The sequence below is a fragment of the Aethalodelphis obliquidens genome, unplaced genomic scaffold (assembly GCF_003676395.1).
Source record: "Aethalodelphis obliquidens isolate GAN/ISIS:26980383/991018 unplaced genomic scaffold, ASM367639v1 scaffold30, whole genome shotgun sequence".
NCBI lineage: Eukaryota > Metazoa > Chordata > Mammalia > Artiodactyla > Delphinidae > Aethalodelphis > Aethalodelphis obliquidens.
In genome coordinates this window covers 4,162,850-4,184,274 of record NW_020837974.1, presented here as the reverse complement: position 1 = coordinate 4,184,274, position 21,425 = coordinate 4,162,850, and the positions used below count along the sequence as shown (strand labels likewise).

The window sequence follows — 21,425 nt, the reverse complement described above, 5'->3', positions numbered from 1 at the left end:
AAATTGAGAAACCCTTAGCTAGACTAAGGGGAAAAAAAGAGAAGACTGGAATATATAAGATCAGAAATGAAAGAGGAGACATTACAACTCATGCCACAGAAATAAAAAGGATCATAAGGACTATGATGAACAATTATACACCAACAAATTGGACAACCTAGGAGAAATGGATACATTTCTAAAAAAATACAACCTACTAATACTGAATCAAGAAGAAATAGAAAGCCTGAGCAGACCAGTAACAAATAAAGAGAATGAAGAAGTAACCAAAAAACTGTCAAACTGTCAACAAAGAAAAGCCCAGGAACTTTATGAGTGAATTCTACCAAAAATTCAAAGAAGAATTTGTACCAATCTTTCTTAAACTCTTCCAAAAAACAGAAGAGGGAATCCTTCCAAACTCATTCTATGAGGCCAGCATCATCCTGATATCAAAACCAAAGATACCACAAGTAAACTCAGGCCAATATCCCTGATAAACACAGATGCAGAAATCCTCGACAAAAGACTAACACAGTAAATTCAACAGCACGTTCAAAGAATCATAAACCATGACCAAGTAGGATTTATCCCTGGGATGCAAGGATGGTTCAACATATGAAAACCAGTCACTGTGATTCACTACATTAACAGAATGAAGGATAAAAGTCACATAATCATCTCAACAGATGCATAAAAAGCATTTGACAAAATTCAACACCCTTTTATGATAAAAACTCTCAACAAATTAGGTATAGAAGGAACTTACCTCAACACAATAAAGGCCATTTATGAAAAGCCCACAGCTAACACCATACTCAATGGTGAAAAGCTGAAAGCTTTCCCTCTAAGTTCTGGAACAGGGCAAGGATGCCCACTCTTGCCTCTCCTATTCAACACAGTACTGGAAGTCCAGCCAGAGCAATTAGGCAAGAAAAAGAAATAAAAGGCATCCACATCAGAAATGAGGAAATAAAGGTATCTGTTTGCAGATGATGTTATCTTAGTGCAGGGTATCAAAGAGATGTCTATATTCCCATTTCATTGCAGCATTATTCACAATAACCCAAGAGATGGAAACAGCCCAAGTGTCCATCAGTGGGTGAATGGATAAAGAAAATGTGGTATATATATATATACATACAGTGAAATATTATTCAGCCATGAGAAAGAAAATCCCACCATTTGTGACAACATAAATGGACCTGAAGGACATTATGCTAAGTGAAATAAGCCGGACAAATACCACAATGATCTCACTCTTATGAGGAATCCCAAATAGTGAAATTCATAGAATTAGAGAGTAGCATGGAGGTTACCAGGGGCTGGGAGGAGGAGGAAATTGGAAGGTTGGTCAAAGGATTCAAAGATGAGAAGATGAGAAACTTCTGGAGATCTACTGTGCAGCATCATGCCTGTGTTTAACAATACTGTATTGTATACCTAAAAATTTGCTAAGAGGATAGATCTTATGTTAAATGCTCCTACCTCAAAAGAAAAAGTTATAAAGGTGGGGGAAGGGGAATTTTTGGAGGCGATGGATAAGTTTATGGCCTTAACCGTGGTGATGGTTTCATGGGTGTACACTTATCTGTAAACTCATCAAATTGTGTACATTAAATATGTACAGATTGAATGTCAATCATACCTCAAAGTGGTTTAAAAATATAAAAATTTCTAATAGTCACTTTTAAACAGTAAAAAAAAAATTTTAATCTCTCTTTAACCTAATCTATCCAAAATATAATTTCAACATATCATAATTATTTTAAAATCACTGATATAGTTTTCATTCTTTTTTAATCATATCACATCTTCAAAACCTGATGTGTATTTTCCACGTAAGGTACATCTCAATTCAGACACTATTTTCAGTTTCACTTTGCTGAAATGTAGTCCTATCAAAACAAAGTTGTGTTTCCTGAAAAAATATTTACTCTGATTCAGTTTTTAAATTGAAATGTAATTGAAAGTTTCAGAACCACAGTCACATTAACCACACTTTGGATGCTCAGTATCTACCTGTGGCTACTGGCTACCGTGATGGACAATGCATGTCTAGAACACACCAATACTACTGGATTCCTTTGCTGGGAATTTGCTATTGGTAGATAAAACTACAGTTTAATCATTAAGGGCCCAGTTCTATGTCTGTCTGTCTGCCTGCATTCAGATCCCAGCTCCATCGCCTAATGGATTTTAACATCTCTAGCCTCAGTTTGTTCATCTGTAAAATGAGGGAAGGAGTTAATGGTAATATCTATCTCACAGGTTTATTCATGAAACAATATACGAAAAACACAGAGACCGGCACATAAGTGCTCAACAGATAGTTTTATAAGTTTTATTGTCATTATCTTTATCACACATAGCCATAACAGGGAGAAGCTCCCAGTGAGACTTGGTTTCCTACAAAACAAGTTTCCCCCAGAAGACACCAAATGAAACCTCCAGCTTCACATACAGGTCTGACAGCCTCATGTTGTGGTCAGCTCTCTCCTCTGAGGAGGCTGTGGTGTCACCACCTGGTTTTCAACCTCTCAGACTGGTCCTGTCCCAGATGTTCCTGGAATCAGATATCCAGATAGTCCTAGCTTTATTAAGTACAGACACTCCCATCAAGACAGGTCCCTACACCTGAAACTAACACAACACTGTAAGTCAACTATACTTCAATTAAAAAAAAAAAAAAGCGCCTGTAGATAGAGCATTCTGCAGCAAAAAAGACAGGTCCCTGAGCTCAAAACCAACACCCTGTGAATGCTTGCCTTCCTGGAGTGGACGGCTGCAACGTTTATCCACCAGGTCTCATCTTCCTCTGGGACTAACATCCTCCTTCCTCCCCACCCCAAGCACATGGTGCTCCTGGGAGCGCCCCTCTGCAGACCCAGCCCCTCAGCCCTCGAACTAAGCAGGACCAATCCCAGTCTTTCCCAAAGATCTTTCAAACTGGCCCTATGAAAGGGGACTTCGTCCCATTCTGCGGCAGAACTTGTCGATGTGAGAGCTGATGGCCACCCTATTTCCGGCCATACGGATGAAGTCGGCATGAGGAAAGGAGTCACAGAAACAGGGACAAGAGAACAAGAGAGACACCTGGTGAGATCTGGGTCCCTGGGCGGAACTCTCCCAGTCCCAGCTGCACGCCTGCTCTTCCCAGTTTGGGGTGCTGCCTAGATTTTTGTCTTTGTCCTCAACTAGCTCTGGCTGGGTTTCGCGCTCTTGTAACTTCCAGGATTCTGACCAGTGCACTTCAAGTTCATGCAACCCTAGAGCCCGGGGTAAAGAGGGAGGCCCTTTAGGAACAGAGACATGTGAGAATGACCGGCTGACAGAACACAACGATATCATGATGTCTGAAGAAAGATAATGACGACCAGTGAGAAAGGACGCAAGGGAGGTCAAGGGCAATGGGTGAGGTCTAAGTCACGGAGAGAGAAGGGGGCAGGCGAGCTCGCACAATCTTCCCTCCTACCCCTGCCGAAGACGGAAGCTTTGAGCTGTTTAAGCTCCATCTGTGTCAAAAATGATTATGAACAGCAGTTTGAAGAACATGCCACTCACTCATTCCTCTAGATCATTCAGTGTTTTATCTAGGTCAGTGTGAACCGTAACACAGCTGTTTATGCAGACCTGAGTGTTTGGATTCCTCCAACAACTGTAATCACAGATTTCTGCACTGGCACAACATCCATTCTTTATACTGGAAAAAAAAAAAGTCACAGGAGATCTGCTGTTGTGTTTATTTGAATGTTGCTATCATTGAGGAACCTGCCTGCTATATCTCACGTATGAAGACACATCACATAAATGTCTAAATATCCTAAAAAGCTTTATTCCCCCTGAGAAGGTGATATGCTTGTCCCAGACAACACAAGTCATATATGGGATGGAATCTGTCTTTTTAAAGTGCCGGGCATGTCAGACATAAATTTAGAGAGCAGCTAATAAACTGCAGCAGCCTCTGTACTGCCCCCACCCTGCCTTTCCCATGGCCTTGATCGTCCGCTCTCTTCCTATTTTCACGGATCCTGATTTCTGTTTGCATTGTGTTTGATTGGATTAATTCTTACAAGCATCCTGAAATCCACGGTAAAACAAGAAGCGCAGTTGAAAGCAATGCCACACTCACCTGGCACATGGTCCTTCCTTGCTGGTCTGGGAAAAGCAGACACCTGTGGAGGCAGAGATTGGGGTGGGGGGAGAAGAGGACATGAGAGGCCAAGCTTGCCTCCAGCCTCAGAGTCAACTGCTCTAACACCCCAGGCACGGGGTGGCATGGGGGCTCCTCCCAAGAACCCCGTTTATCAGAGCAAAGCCCTCACCTTGGAATGTGATGGGGACCCAACTTTGAGGCTTGAACCTGAATTATTTTTCTACTTAATGAATACACATCCCTGAGTCGCAGTAATCAATGTGCAATTTACTACCCTCCCCTGCCACTACCCAGAAATTTAATTAATAGAAATTTATTCTGAAGAAACAGTCATGAGTTCGGGCAAAGATTTAGCGGCCAAGATATTTATTACAATCTGGTAAAACTCTGAAAAAACAGAAATAACTAAATATCCAACTATAGAGGACGAGTTAAATGAATATACCACAACCAAAGAGAAATAAACATTATGTAGCTAATAAAAATAAAACCATAGAAGACAATTTATTGATCGTATACTGGCAACTGAAAAAGGTGGTTGAAAACTATTTGATCTCACACACACACACGCACACACACACACTCACACAGAATAGTCTCTGAAATGATGGAAGACAAAATGCAAGTAGTAGTTAGCGTTGCACAGTTGGATAATGCCCAATTTTACATTTTTTTCTTTGTACTTAGATGAATCTTCTAAGCTCTTCTATGACAAATGGGCATTTCATATATGATCATGCCTTTAAAATTATCATTTTAAAAATATCTGTAGCCTACTAATCTTCTAACCCAAAGCTTCTATCACCATTCCTGCCCCTGGTGTTGAGGAAATTCACAGGAAAATATAAAAATGGGTTCTAGAAGGTGGAGTCCGTTCAATGGCACTTAGCTAAGGCAACTGGAGGTCTATTAACCTGGGGCGCTCAGTTCTATCCGTGGATCCTGCTAAGTTTTGTTTGCTTCTCCTCTCGTAGTTGTAGTTTCTCGACAGTAAATTTTATTATTAAGACCTGTTCTGGGCTGAACTGTGCTCATCTCTGCCCAGGAAGTGGTCCCGTTCTGGCTCTGCCACTTACCAAATATGGGACAAGATCTGATGACTTCTCCTGAGCCCTCCTCCTTTCCTCATTTTCCCAGGGAACCGGAACACGAAGGTTCAGGAGCAAATTTACTGTGGCTGGAAGCATCAACTGGACCCCACACCTATCTCTCCTGAATAGACACGAGGTTGGTCCTAGGTAAGTTCCTACTCAGGATAGAGACACACTGGAGTTTGATCCAAGAATTCTGCAGAGACACTAAAACTCTAGAATTACAGAAACTCCATAAAGAATTCTGAGGGTGTCTTTTTTAAAAAAATTGGAGGCTACCTAAGTGCTTAAAAATAAGAGATTGGTTAATAAATTATGATACAATTAAAGCATGCCAAGCTATGAATCAACTTAAAATATTATAAATATTTGACATGGAATGATCTTCCAACAACACCAGCAAGTGAAAGAAGCAGGATACATAGCATATGACTCACAGACGCGTAACAGGAGAATGGATGGGATTTTTTCCCACGTGCCTGGAAATTTCAGCTAAATCCCAAACACCCCAGTTCTAAGGAGGAGCTTCCAGACACACCCTAACAGATTCCTTCCTTTGGGGGAGGGAATTATCGAAGGAGAGCTGTCTGTTGAGCAAGTGTACCGTGGGCTTGCCTCCCGTCCTAGTCGGGGATTGCTCCCCTTGCAAGCCAAGAGGGGGTGTGCTCCAAGAAAACTGTTCATGGGTGCTGGAGGGAGCCTGGAAAAAGGGAGAACTACAGCCCCAGGCTGGCGTATGTCCAGCTGCAGAAGCTCCCCAGAGGGGGGCTCCTTTGAATGTTCAGGGCATGCAGGAACCCAGAAACAGGAGTCAGCTCTCCAGCTGAAGAATTCAGAAGTCAGAGGCCCCCCACGGCAGCCAGGGGAGGGGAGGGCGCAAGAGCGGAAGCCAGCTGCACGTTTGCTGGATCAAGGATGGGAGGGTTCCCGGGGGAGCCAAGTGGATGCTGGGGAGGCTAAGTGGGCTTAAAGCCCTACTGCAGGGGTGCTGATGAAGCAGGCTGCTGGCAGGTGAAGAGAGCCGGTCCTGAGGGGCAGGACCACTGAGCCAAGAGCATGGAGGTCTGCAGAGAGCCACTGCTGGTGTCCCAGGCTGGGCACCCCGACAAAGGGCCATCACATGGCCTCCTGCAGAGTTGAGGGCAGCCAGCACTAGGCAGGTGAGAGCTACAAATAACACCAAGCAGGGGAAAATCTGAGCTATTTTCTCCTCTACTCTCCCCTCCTCGTACCCTGACCCTGGAGGAGAAAGGAGGGAATCCAGTGAGAAGGAAGAATCGAGGAGCAGAGACAGAACACATCACATGCCCTTCCCATGGCGAGGCCCCAGACCTCTTGCTCCACATGGGGGAGGGAGAAGCTGGAGACTGGACATGAGAGTGAGATGTTCACAGACAGCTGGCAACTGAGGGGGGCCTATTCTATTATAACCTGAAGTGACCCAACAGCTATGGGGTTCCCTGAGATAACATCCTGGAGGGGAAGTACAATGGGTTGAATTGTGTTCCCCCAAAAGCTCTGTCGAAGGTTTAGCCCCCAGGACCTCAGAACATGACCTTACTTAGTAGGAGGGTCTTTGCAGACGATCAAGTGAAAATGAGGTCACTGGGGTGGATCTTAAGGCAATATGCCTGCGTCCTTATGAAAAGGGGAAATTTAGACACAGAGACAGAGGTCAGGGTGATGCAGCAGAAACCACGGATTGCCAGCAGAGCTCCAGAAGCTCGGGGAGAGGCCTGGAGCAGGTCCTCCCTCATGGCCTCAGAGGAACCAAGCCTGCCCACACCCTGATCTCAGACTTCCAGCCTCCTGAACTGTGTGAGACTCGATTTCTGTTGTGTAAGCCACTCAGTCTGTGGTACTTGTGATGGCGGCCCCAGGAAGCTAATACAGGAAGGCGGGCCCAACAGCGTGGCTCAAAAACAGTGGTCTGTGACCCTCTACTCCATTTCCTGCTTCATCGTCATGGAATGGGTTTTCATAAACATGTAAAGAAAAAACTTCTATAGAAAACACGCAAAATGTTAGCAATGGTTACCTTCACACGGTAGGATTTGTTTTTCACATTTTCTAATTTTTTCAACAGTAAACGTGCTCATTGTTTAATACTTAAGTATGGCATAAAAATATACATATATCATCTTACTGGGTTCTCTCTCCATGACCTCCTATCAGAGTCCTGCCCCTGGAGGAGAGGAAATCCGTGAGAAGGTCTGAAGGGGTGGAGGGTGGGGAGGGGCGGGGCTTAGCGATGAGGGCCCCGCCCAGCCTCCTCCGGACAGGAGCCCTGGGGGCTAGTGCTGGCTCGGCCTCTAGTAAGCTGGGTGGCTCTGAACACCTCTCTCACGCCCATTTTCTTTCGTCTTTAACAGGAGAAGGAAAAACGAAATACTCTTAGGTTAAGGAAGCAACGTCTGGGCCTTGACTCAACTAGAAGGGGGGGTGGGGTTAGAGGTCACTAGAAGTCAGGTGCGGAGGTGACAGTGGGATGGGAGGAGCTACACATCTAGCTGGATGGACAGCAGAGAATGAGAGTAAACGTGAATGAGTGGAGAGGAATTGGTGGTTGGGGGGTTCACCCTCAGAGCCATGGGGGTCCCTTCCCTGCTAGTTCATGCTTCTCACGCCCTAAAGCAAGAGACCACCCCCTCTCCTCCTACCAAACCTTCCCCTAAATCAAGTCCTAGATGATCCCCTAAGGCAATGACATCACCCCAATTCTGCCTGCAAAGCGGGTCCCGGGCTGTTGTAGGGGCACTTTTCGGGGGGCTGCCCCAGATTGTGAGCCTCCAACTTCAGCCCTAAGCTACGGAGCGGGTGAGAGAGGGATCCCCCTTGCCAAGGAGATGGCTGCTCCCCGGGTCACCTTCCTTACGCCTGGGATTTGAGGACCGGGACCTATTCTGATCGACACAGCTCTGCGCTCCTGCTGAGGACTTACCGTCAGCTGGAGGCTCAGCTCCGGCCTCGGAGACTCTGCAGGTAGAAGCGGGTAGAAAGAAGCTTGAATATGCAGACAGGACAGAGCCGCCCTGGCTACAGTCCGATTCTAAGCCTTTGCAAAGACACTAAGAAAACCTGCAAATAAATAGACGACATAGTGAGACTCGGGTCAAAATATCGGCAGGACACTTTACCTCTGAGTTGGAAACGGATGGGGGTCAGAGGGGGAGTCTGGAAGAACGAAAGCCCAAGAAGGAGCCGGTGCATCGTCTCTGGCTTTGAAGACAGACGTGAGTGTGAGAAGATGCTGAGACAGGCCCTCAGCCGACAGTGGGCAGGGACGCAGGGGCCTCCGACCTAAACCGCCAGAAACTCACTTCCCCTGACCCCGAACTCCTGGAGCGGACTCTCCCCCGGAGCGCCGGAGAAGAGGCCGCCCCGTCCAGTGCCTTGATTTTGGCCTTAGAGACCCGAGCAGAGAGCGTGGCCATCCCACTGGGACGTCTGGCCTCCGAGCTGTGAGCTGCTTTAAACAACTAAATGTGTGGTGATTTGTTTGTTATACAGATATAGAGGAAGAACACAGACAGGGCGGAGCTGGAGACCACGTGGAGACTCCCTGGGTAGTGAAGGCCTACAGGAGGGGAGTGGCTGCCATTGCTGGAAACGCGAGAAGCCCCATCCTTCCCGAAATTTCTCTCCTGAGGAACAAAAGCCCTGTGTTGCTGGGGGAAGGTTAGCAAAACCCTGTTGCTCCCAGAGCACTGGTAAGACCCACGGCATGTGGCAGGAAAAAGAAACAAACACACACTATCCCCATGGGAGAGGGGCAGACATAGGTCCTGGGCTCAGACTTTTAGAGCCGCCAACCTCGCGGGGAGGGGCAGCATCCCCAAGACCCCAGGACCCTCCTGAGACTGAGACACAAAGAGCACCCTGCCCCTCCTCCAGCAGGCCAGCCAGCACCGAGGAGCAGGCGAGAGTGCCAGCAGGAGGAGGGTCAAGGGGCACCGGGGGGGGGGGGGGGGGGCGGGGAGGGAAGCCGGCCACGAAGCGGGGACCAGCAACCAGCCGGCTCCAAGCACAGAGCCACGCCAGCCGAGGCTGACAGTAACCATAGCGACAACAAATGCCAGCCTTGCGCAGCTGGCAACTGCTGACCAGTCTTGTCGCAACCAAACTCCTGCACTCCCAGCTCCGCACGCTGAAACGGCCCAGCAGAAGTCTCCCACACACAATGCGTGGCATTCATTTTAAAAATTCGGAGACAGACAAAAAACAAGAAAGAACGACCCACTGGAAGGAGACAAAGCAATGACCAGAAATCAACTCGATCTTAGGTCCGTGTCCCCAGCAAATGTACACGATGCGTATGCAGCTCAAATGCACCTGAACACTGACGCGACGCAACAAGGGGAAACTGACAAATCGTCAATCACAGCAAAAAGAGTTTAGTATATACTTTTAGAAATGAAGATCTAAGATACAAAAAAAAACCCAGTAAGAATATATAAGATGTGAATAACAATTTAAAAGCTTGACCTATTGGATCAGACAGAAGAATGAACTCAATAGTTAGAGAAATATACATTTTTTAAAGTGCATCTGATACAGTTATAAAATTGACAAGCTAAAAAATAAACCTAAACCCATCTTTTAAAAATCAATACTGCATAGATGCCACTCTCTAAACCAAAAAGTAATAAAATCAGAAAATAAAAAGAATGCAAAAATATTTACAACGACTACAAAACTAGTACATACCAAAATTGGTAGATATTTACAAACACATACTTAAAGGAAAATTATAGCCCTAAGATAGGCATTAAATTAAAACTGGAAATTAATGACATTCAATGCAGGAGGCTAGCACAGAAAAAAAGAATAAACTCAAAAGACGTAAAAAAAAGGACAAGTATGAGAAGAAATTTTAAAAGAAATAATTAAGCAGATTTAAAAAAAAATTCTGCCACAAATATATTACCTGAATCTAATCATGATGTAACACCAGACAATCCTAAACTGAGGAATGTTCTATAATAACCGGCCTGTATTCTTCAATAACGTCAATGTTATTAAAGACAATGAAAGATTGGGAAACTGTTCCAGAGTAAAGGAAACTAAAGAGATGTGGGGGGGAATGCAATGCATGATCCTGGATTTTCTTTAGCTAGAAAAATTATTATTGAGACAGCTAGTAAAATGTGACTAAGATCTGTGGGTTAGACAATGGTATTGCATCGATGTTAATCTCCTGATTTTGATCATTATACTGTGGTTGTGTGACAGAATGCCATTGTTTTTGGGAAATGCACATTGAAGTATTTACACACACACACACACACACACACACACACATATATATGTATAGCGGGGGGAGGAAAAGCAGGATAAAGCTAACTGTATTAGCAATGAGCCAAAGATGGCCCCTGGGTGGTTTATTTCTTCACGGCAGACTGAGACCAATAGCTCAAAAGACCAGCAGCCCCAAACTCAAATGTCAACACATGTGAATGTTTTAAACACAGTCCAACTATCAGCACATTTTTAGTCATTTAGAAGCTGCATGCTTTACCCACCCTGTGAAACCACACCCAGTTTCTGATAGCTATAAACCATGTGGCTATAAAGACCCCAAGTGGCTTTGACCCAGAGATACCCCCCGGGGTTCCCTCATCCTCCTCTCTTCTGGGAAGTGGCCCCTGGGCCCCAGCCTCTGGGTGGGCTCATGCTGCAAGAGGCCCCTTTCTCCCTCATGCACGCGTAAATAATCTTTGCATGTGTTCCTGCCACTTCATGTTTACATCTTTTTCCTTAACTGGCCCTGAAATCCATCCAGTTCCTGGAACCCCCTATACAAATGTGGTAAAATGTTAGCATTTGGGGAATGTAGATGAAAAGTATTTAGGAATTCTTTGCACCATTCTACTATTATGAGTTTTCTGTAATTCTGAAATTGTGCCCAAAATGAAAAATTAAAAAGAAAAAACTAAATTCAATTCTTGGAAAGGATTTATTACAACTAATAAAAGAGTTGTTTTGTATTTTAAACTAATGAAATAGACTAACTTCAGGCAGGACTGATCAAGAAAACAAGAAAAGGCAAAAAAGAAACAATTTTTGGACATGAAAAAGGAGACAATTACAGATATACTGGAGTTTTCTTTTAATTATGAGACTATTATACATAATGCCATTACGTTGAAATTAAATTGGACAACTTTCCAGAAAAATATAAATTAATCAAATTAACAAAGCAACAGAAAACCAAATAAACTACAGAACATTAAGTGAAATGGATCCATACTCAAAAATATACCCATCAAAGAAACATTAGGTCCAATCAAATTCCATTCAAAATTTTTGCAATGTGCACAAGGCAAAACCGATTTGTATCTAGACAACACACTAAAAATAAATAAGAAAAAAATCCAAAAGAAATACAGGCGAAGGTGATGAATATACAACACAAGCGTATATATTGTTTATGGCTACATGCATATTTGTAAGTAAAACAAAACATGAAAGGATACATAGCAATTTCAGAAGTTACCTCTGAGTGAGAAGAAGGAAAATCCAATAGGGAGGGTGCAAAAAGCCTTCAAGTATTTATGAGGTTTTAGTTCTTCAGAAAATCTGAAGCAAATAAACCTTTAACATTTGCTCAGTCTAGATGATAAGCACAAAGGTTTCTTTCTTTTTCTACTTTGCATGCTGCATTTGAGATATTTCCTAATATAACTTGTTATAAATAGTAGGAAAAAATATATATATAGAACTATGGATTGCAGTAGGGGAAACTCCTTCAATAAAACCCAAGTTCAAGGCATAATGGAAAAACCTGATACATTTGACCTTATCAAGATTTAAAACTACAGTACCAGTTTCAGTTTTTTCCCACAGCTCAAATCTGTCCCAACTTGAACAAAAAAGAATCAAAGACAGACAAATCCTCCATCATTTCTGCATCACTTCCCACCCTCACGTTGCTCTCTTTCTTCACCAACTGCCTTAAAAGAACAGACTACACTGAACTTTCTCTGTCTGCAAACAGATGCGCTCACACTACCCCACCTTCACTCCCGAGACCCGGCGCCGCTACGGCTTCACAAATCTGAGATACGACGCCTCTACTCTTCTCTCACTACCTTATTCAGCTGCTCATACATTCCGACCAAAAAACAAGTATAATCGCACCAATGCCTTGCTTAAAACACTTCAGGCACCAACAGGACCCAGTCCACACCCCCTAAGCTAGCTTGATCTGCTCCCTCACCACCTCAGGGCTACTCCAGAGCGCGGAATCCAGCCGTACCCCCTCGGTTTAAGCCTCTTACCTTTGCATATGCGGCTCCCTCCGCTTGGAATACCCTTTTGCCCCCTTCCACCTACGCAGACCCTATTTAAGTCTGATCTTGAGCCCCGCCTCCCCCAGTAGGAACCGACCTCCCTCCCAGGATGTCCATTCATCCAGTAGAGATAACTACCAAGGCACGCATACCCTGAGGGCCCTCATCTGTTTACAGGACTGACATCTCCATAGGACCCCAGCCACGGATGCCACCCGGTGCTTCCCCAGGGGCTGACCCAGACACTCTAAAGGCTAGTCAGATGAATACTGACACTGTAGACCCCTGAAATAACAATCGTTTCACAAACTTCCTTAATTGCCCTCATAGCTCAGAGCCTACCCTTGGCTGGATGTAGGGTCCGCAGGAGGGAGGGAGGGTTGGAGAGAAGGGGGGCCTTTCCTCAGCAGTTCCCTCCTCACCCACAGGAGGTCTGGACGCCTGAGTGGAGTTCAGGGACCTGCGTGAGCAGAGAAGCTCCAGGTCAAAGGTCAGAAACAAATCCACCGTCGCGAAAAAGGGGTGACCATTCGCGGGAGAGCTAGTCCCCCGCTCCTTGAGGCCAAGGCTATCACTGGGTACCCTGCGGTAGCCCCCTGTGGATGGTGGGCTCAGAAGAGGCTGAGCTGTGGGAGGTCAGAGAAGCAGTGAGACCCAGTCAGCCTGCGGCCCCCAGCCCACACCAGACAGAAACCCTGACCCTCCGCAGAAGACGTCAGACGGAGCCACCCACCCAGACCCCCCCCCCCGGACCCCCCGCACAGAGCACCCCCCCTCCTAGCGCCCGCCTGGCTATGCAGCCGTGGATTCCGCCACACGTGCCCTCCCTACAGCCGGGAGCCGAGGGAACCACCAGTCCGAGGTGCCGCGGAGACCTCAGAACCGGCAAGGTCCGAGGTGCTGGACGCCGTAATACCAGACTGGGGTCCGGAAGTGCGCAGATCACACTCGGACACCCCTGCACTGCGTAGGCGCCCCTGGATTGGGGTGGAACTACAACTCCCGGCAGCCTCTGCGGCAAGGCACTTCCGGTCAGCCAGAGGCGCTTCCGGCCACGGGGGGACTGGCGTGGGCGGGCACGCGTGGCGACGTGGATTGGCAAGGAGGTGTCTCCTTTGGCAGCCCCGGTGGACCTGCAGGCTGGCCATGAACACACCATCTTCATGGTGTTGCCGGGCCGGCAGTGGCCCTCGTGGTTTCCCGCCGCATCTGATCCGATCTGTTCCCATCCCGGCGCCATTTTGAGTGGCAGGTTATGGGCTCCCCAGTCTTGAAAGTCCAACCTGGTCTTAGCTGTAGGCCTTGTCCCAGAAAGTCTGCTCTCTGAGGGGCTCCATGTCGGACGCGTTATTTTGTAAAAAATGCCTGGCCTTCAGCCCTCATGACAATCCCCGAAATAGGTATTGTTAGCCCCGTTTTGGGGTAGAGGAATCAGAAGCAGCCTTTCTCAATATTTTTACTCTAGAGGCACCCTTGAAATAACTATCAGGTGTCAGGGAACACTTGCCTAAGTGTTATGTCTGCAGCTCATGATAGAATATGGCAATATATATATGCATACACACATATGAGATGCCGAATATATGAACTGGACAGTGGCCAGACCACATATAAAAGCAGAACTGTGGGGACTTCACTGGCGGTCCAGTGGTTAAGACTCCAAGCTTTCGATGCAGGAGGCGGGGGTTCCATCCCTGGTGGGGGAACTAAGATCCCACATACCGCGAGGCAAAAAAATAATAATAATAATTAACACCAGAACTCTGACCTACCACCTCTGTGAGCTACCCAAGAAACCAACCCCCTTACCTACAGTAAAAAGCCCAGGAAGCCAGACTGCTATCTCTAGTCACATTCCAGGAAGCTAAACAGTAACTTTTACAGCAGTTGGTTCCAAATGACGAGGACTGGATCAATAACTGACAGCTTCCCTGGTTTTTGTACCTGCTTCTAATTAGGACCAACCAACGAAAGTCAAACATGCTCCCCTCCAAAGAAGGCATACCAGATATCTTCCTTTTTCCACTGTAAAACTCTCGCATTCCTCTGCCTGTCTTTGAGTCTCTACTGAAACAAGTGACAGTGACTGTCTCATTTGCTCTAACAAGCTCTGAATAAATAGCCTTGCCTGTTTTCATTTGGTTGGTCTTCATTTAGTTTCAAAGATACAGTTAATGGTAAATATTTTTCTGTAGATTCTGCTTATTTTGACTAGCTACTGTATTGTGTGGCTTTCCTCTCATTATTTGCTATTAAAATGTATTATTCAAAATTCACTAAGTGAAGGTAACAGGAATTTAAACCTAAAATGATGCTTTTCAGATTATCAGTGCCACATGAAGAAGAACTTTCTGATTCCTAGAGCTGTTGAAAAGTGTAATGGGTTTCAGGTGGAGGGTCAGAGGGTATTGGAAGAAAATTCTCCTTTGTGATTGTATAGATCTGTGCTGTTCAATACAGTAGCCACTAACTACATGTGACTACTGAGTACTTGAAAGGTGGCTAGTCCAAATTAATATGTGCATTACAGGGAGATCAGCTTGGTGCTTTGTGATGACCTAGAGGGATGGTATAGGGAGGCTCAAGAGGAAGGGGATATGGGGATATACGTATACATATAGCTGATTCACTTTGTTGAACAGCAGAAACCAACACAACATTGTAAAGCATTTATACTCCAGTAAAGATGTGGGGAAAAAAACCAACCCCGAATGAACTTTTTGGCCAACCCAATACATGTAATAGCAAAAATAAATAAATAAATAAGATGTGCTTTAATTGTAAAATACCCTGAATTTTGAAGATTTGGTATGAAAAAAGTGAATGTAAAATATGTCATTAATAACTTCATAATGATTATATGCTGAAGGAACAATGTTTTAGACACACTGAGTTAAACAAAACACTTAAAATTAAAAAATAAAATGATGTTTTTCATATGCTTCTAACATTTATACTGCTAAAGTTACTAAAGCTTAAAACTTTAGGATATCTTATATTACATAATAGTGTTAATAAATTTGACTTATTTTACAGTGTTGCTAGAGCTGCCTGCAGAGTTTAAACAACCAAATATGATATTAGTCTGAAATAGATATTCTCTGTGACATGTGTCTTGTGTGTGTGTGTGTGTGTGTGTGTGTGTGTGTTGGATGGGGATGTTAGGGGTAAGGAACGTCATTATGTGATTTTGAAAATCCTATAAAATGATCATTTAAGCTACTTACTAATATGTTCAAATAGTAAGTTTCATATCAATTAAGGTTTTGCATTATTGGAAACAACCTGTAAGAACTTTTAAAATATGCTGTTAGGTTCAGCTCATGCTCTTTTTGAAAAAAAGGAAAAAATAATCTTACTTTTTTGTAACATGGGATTGCTTTTCCTTTTGTTTCTAATTCCTGTATTAGGTTTGGACATCAGGGATTTGAGTCCTTTGCAGATTCAGCTACATAGTTTTCTACCTTTTGGTTTGTTCTAGAGAGAATTATAAACAATAGAAATCATCTCCTTAAGAAAGTTTAGAAAGATTCATTTGTGAACCTTTTGAGTACAGAACCTTTTACAGGATAATTGTTTGAGAGTTTTATGTCTTTTTATTGTTGTTGTTCTTTTCCTGTTTAATCAACTTTGGTAATATATTTTTCTTCCAAATTGTCTTTTAATTCAGTACTTTCAAGTTTTTTACTATGTTATTTATCATGTCTGTTACTTTGAATTATTTAAAATTTCCAGATGTATTTTTAGAGAGTTTTCCAATAACTGGTATCTCTTTTGTACTGATTAGCACAACCAGAGATTTATCGCTTATTTTTTTCCCAAAGAGAAAGCTTTAGATTTATTCTTTCTCTTCTTCTCTGATGAGAGAAAAAATAAAACTCTTACAGGTATCATCTTCTAACATCAAGATTACATGGAAACTGGGCTTCTCTGGTGGCGCAGTGGTTAAGAACCTGCCTGCCAATGCAGGGGACACGGGTTTGAGCCCTGGTCTGGGAAGATCCCACATGCCATGGAGCAACTAAGCCCATGCGCCACAACTACTGAGCCTGCGCTCTAGAGCCTGCGAGCCACAACTACTGAGCCCACGTGCCATAACTACTGAAGCCCATGCGCCTAGAGCCCATGCTCCGCAACAAGAGAAGCCACCGCAATAGAAGCCCACACGCTGCAACCAAGAGTAGACCCCACTCGCCACAACTAGAGAAAGCCCATGCGCAGCAACAAAAACCCAATGCAGCCAAAAATAAATAAATTTATTTTAAAAAAAAAAAGAACCAATGCTCAAAAAAAAAAGATTACATGGAAACTACTTTAAAATAAATGGGGAATGGGATCATTCCAATCGTAATTATAAAATGAGAACTAAAAATGGATGGAGCTATATTGCTTAGGAGATGGATGAAACTGCTGTAATAGAGACACTAAAACAATAGTGCCTTAAAAAAATTATAGACAATTATTTCTCATAAGCCCTTCTAAGAAACTTAGAAAACTAGGCTTCTTCTAAATGACTACTCTACCATCTCTAGGGCATTTTCCTCCTCTCCATGATTCAAGATGGCCATCAACCACATCTGTATGTCAAACAGCAGTAAGAAGGGAAAAGTGTATAAAATGTCCTTTCTTTTAAGGGCACAATCCAGAAGAGGCATGAGTCACTTCTGCTCATATCCCACTGGACAGGTCTTAGTCATATGACCACTGCTATCTACAAGGAAGACTGGGAAAAAAACGTCTTTATGCTGGGAGGGCAATATTCCCAGCCCAAAATCAGGGATTCTGTTACTACAGAAGCAAAGAATAGATATAGGGAGGTAACTAGCAGTCTCTGCCATAGGAGATAAGAGAGGATTCGCAATGTCACGGAGAATGCCACCCAAACAGGTGAAGCAGATTGTGACATGAACAATGAACCTCCCCCCACCTCGCTGAGTTGGACTATAGACAGCAATGAATTTTACCCATTTACCCCATTTCACTACAGGACAAAATTTAATCTTGGGGGTGGAAATGATAAGCAGTAATAGCTTACCTGGATATGCTGGATAGAGCTGGAGACAAGGGAATCTAACTGCTCTGATTATAGGTTTTTATGTTTTCAATTTCTTTGAAGAACATAATAAACATACAGTATAACAAATCAAACAATACAAATATATAGAGAAAGCTAATTCCTCAGCCCCTACGTTCCAAAGTAACAAATATAAATAGGCTAGTATCTATTCTTCCATATAATTCCCCTGCCTCCGTGTAATCATATATAAAATCATATAAGGACCATTCACATTTAATATGATTATTAATATAGCTGGGTTTAAATCTCTCATCTTGCTATTTGTTTTCTGTTCATCCCATTTGTTTTCTTCTTTTCATCTTTTCCTGCCTTCTTGTGGATTAATTGAATATATACATATTTTTAATAATTTTATTTATTTATTTATGGCTGTGTTGGGTCTTTGTTGCTGCACGCGGGCTTTCTCTAGCTGCAGCCAGTGGGGGCTACTCTTCCTTGTGGTGCGTGGGCTTCTCATTGCAGTGGCTTCTCTAGTTGAGGAGCACAGGCTCTAGGCATGCAGGCTTCAGTAGTTGTGGCCCACAGGCTCAGTAGTTGTGGCTCAAGGGCTCTAGAGCACAGGCTCAGTAGTTGTGGCACCTGGGCTTAGTTGCTCTGCAGCATGTGGGATCTTCCCGGACCAGGCTCAAACCCGTGTCCCCTGCATTGGCAGGTGGATTCTTAACCACTGCGCCACCAGGGAAGCCCTATTTATTTTCTACTTTATCAATTTATCCTCCAAACTTATCATTTTCTTTCTATCCTTTTTCTTTCTGTTAATTTCTTTGGGTTTAGCTTGATGTTCTTTTTCTAAAATTCCTAATATGGATGCACAAAAATAAACAGAGTAAAATAATAAAGGCAACTTCTATGTTGAAGAAGAAGAAATTCTGCAAGTCAGAAGAAAATGAAATGCTTCTTTTTAAGTGCTGAAAGAAATAAACAAAACAAAATAAAATCCTGTTGATGTAGAATTCTCCAGTTGACTCCCTGAGTTGAAGGACTGAACCTGAGAGTCCAGGGAGACCAAAGTAGTTAGAGTTCTCAGGACAGGGTGCCAGAGAGGGCTATAATAATGATGATGTCATATAATATCATTTGAAGATAGATTATGATAAATTAAAATGGATACTGTGAATCTACAAGAACCACTAAAGTAAGAAAACAACGAGTTATCGTTAATAAGCTGACGAAAGAGATAAAATGGAATTGCTATAGACTGAATATTTGTTTCCCCAAAATTCAAGTGTTGAAACCTAACCCCCAAAGTGATGGTATTAGGAGGTGGGGGCTTTGGGAGGTGACTAGCTCATGAGGGTAGAGTCCTCGTGAATGGGATTAGTGCCTTATAAAAGAGACCGGAGAGTCTGAGCCTGCATGCCACAACTACTGAAGCCTGTGTGCCACAACTACTGAAGCCCATGCGCCTAGAGCCCACACTCTGCAACAAGTGAAGCCACTGCAATGAGAAGCCTGCGCACCGCAATGAAGAGTAGCCCCCGCTCACCACAACTAGAGAAAGCCCATGCGCAGCAATGAAGCCCCAACGCAGCCAAAAGTAAATAAATAAATATGTTTATAAAAAAGAAAAATAAAATAAAACTAGAGAAGGTCAAAAATCCAAAAGACCTAGTTGAGAATGACAAAATTATATTACTTTTTGAAGATATAGGAGAATATCTTCATGATTTTAGAATGTGGAAGAGAATTTCCTAAGAAGAACAGAAAAACCATTAACTATAATGATTGATAAGACTGTATCAAAAGTAAGGACACGGTCAGAGGATGAATGAACTAGCCACAGAATGGGAAAAGATATCAATAATATACATAACTTCAAAGCACATCTGCAGAGTTAAGAATGCCTACAAATCAGTAAGAAAGAAGCAGATGATGCAACAGAAAAAAGAAGAGGCCAGAAACATTCGAGAAGGCACTTTCAGGAAGAGAAAACCCAGATGGACAAGTAAGGACACAAAAAGGTGCTCGACTTCAGTAATGATCAAGCAAATGCAAATTATAAACACCAGACTGGCACTGGCAATTCCAAGGATGAGCAGGGCTGTGAAATCACTGGAACCCTAATTACCGGAGGAAATTAATACAACCGCATGGGGCAACATTTTGGTATTCTCTAGTGAAGCTGGACATGCATATACCCTGTGCCCCAGCAATTCCACCTTCAGATATATACCACTAAGCAGGAGTTTACAACCTCAGCACCATTGACTTTTGGGGCCAGATAATTCTTTGTTGGGGGCTGGGGGCTGTCCTGTGCATTGCAGAACGCTTAGGAGCATCCAGATGCACGTGCACCCTCCACAATTTTACTACCAAAAATTTCTCCAGACGTCGCCAACTATCCTCAGGGGAGGGAGAAGAAGCAAAATTGCCCCAGTTAAGAACCTCTGGGGCTTCCCTGGTGGCGCAGTGGTTGAGAGTCCGCCTGCTGATGCAGGGGACACGGGTTCGTGTCCCGGTCCAGCAAGATCCCACATGCCGCGGAGCGGCTGGGCCCGTGAGCCATGGCCGCTGAGCCTGTGCGTCCAGAGCCTGTGCTCCGCAATGGGAGAGGCCACAACAGTGAGAGGCCCGCGTACTACAAAAAAAAAAAAAAAAAAAAGAACCTCTGGTTTAATCCAATCCAGTAGCTTATGTAAATTGGGCAAGGAATTACAGCCTCATCAGACTAGAGATTTAGATAACAGGCAACTTGAATCCTGAATACATGGCTTGCAAGGTAGCATTGGCTTTCCTTTACCCATAGCCAAAAACTGGGCCATCTTCCACGGGAACTGATGGGGTTCCTTCAGCATCTCCATTGGAGAGCTGACCTTGGAATCCCTAAAGCAACTACTACACAGGGTTTCTCCAAACTAGTGGTTACCAGTGGGACGAGAGAAGCGGGGAGGGTCAAGATAGGGGTAGGGAGTTCAGAGGTATAAATTATTCAGTAAAAAATAAGCCACAAGGATATAATGTACAACATGAGGAAGATAGCAAATATTTAATAATAATGATAAATGAAGTATAACCTTTAAAATTTTTGAATCACTGTATTGTACACCTGTAACTTGTATAGTATTATATATCAACTATACTTCTATCAAATATAGTAATAATTATAATACAAAACAAGCAAATAAACCAACAGGGTTTCTCACTCATTTCTTTGAGAAATATTGCCCAGGAGAGCAGCTCCAAATCTCACATTCTGTCTCAAATCTCTTTGCAAACATGGAAACTCACCCACATGATAAGGTAGCCCCATGCTTTCTTGAGACAATAACAATTTAACGATTAACCAACGCCAGCACAGTTAACATAACACAATGCCAACACTACTAAGCCCCAGATTTGTTATATGAGCCCCTGTTATCATTAAGCTTCAACTGAGAAATCAGTGTCCCATAATGAAATCTCCTCTTAGAAAAATTTAAATAACTAAATCTCTTATCCTTAACTTGAAAAAACTCTGCATAACCCCACTCATGTGGGTCTCAGGCACCTAGATAAAAATCTGCCTTCCTTCTTTTAAAACCTGCACTGTCTTCCATTAAAACTAATGTTTCCTTCAACATCTCCAGAGGTGGATTAATCCTCCCCCAAGGCTATTGTGTTCCCACTTTTCCAAAACCCCAACAAGTCAACCGTTTATCTGAAAAACACATGGCAGCTGTGAGGAGCTTAGAAGTCACCACTCTATCCGCACAAGAAGTCAAAAGCTGAACTGAAAAATCAACAATCTTCCCAGATTCATCAGAAAAGTGAGGTCACAGGGCAAGCCACTGCCCCCCAAATTAGAAAGACAGTCGGGTGAATACAAAGAAACACAACTTACCAGAGCAGAA

At 43.7% G+C, this 21,425-nt stretch overlaps 1 long non-coding RNA gene across 1 annotated transcript; it reads right to left on the bottom strand.

The window, feature by feature from the left end:
• Nucleotides 1-2,309: 2,309 nt before the first annotated feature.
• On the bottom strand, nt 2,310-13,161 carry LOC113630397 (uncharacterized). The gene is made up of 4 exons (XR_003436953.1): nt 8,168-13,161; nt 5,212-7,589; nt 4,112-4,154; nt 2,310-3,682 (listed from the first exon to the last, which is right to left on the bottom strand). It is a non-coding gene; the product is annotated as an uncharacterized LOC113630397 (long non-coding RNA).
• Between the last annotated feature and the right edge of the window lie 8,264 nt (nt 13,162-21,425).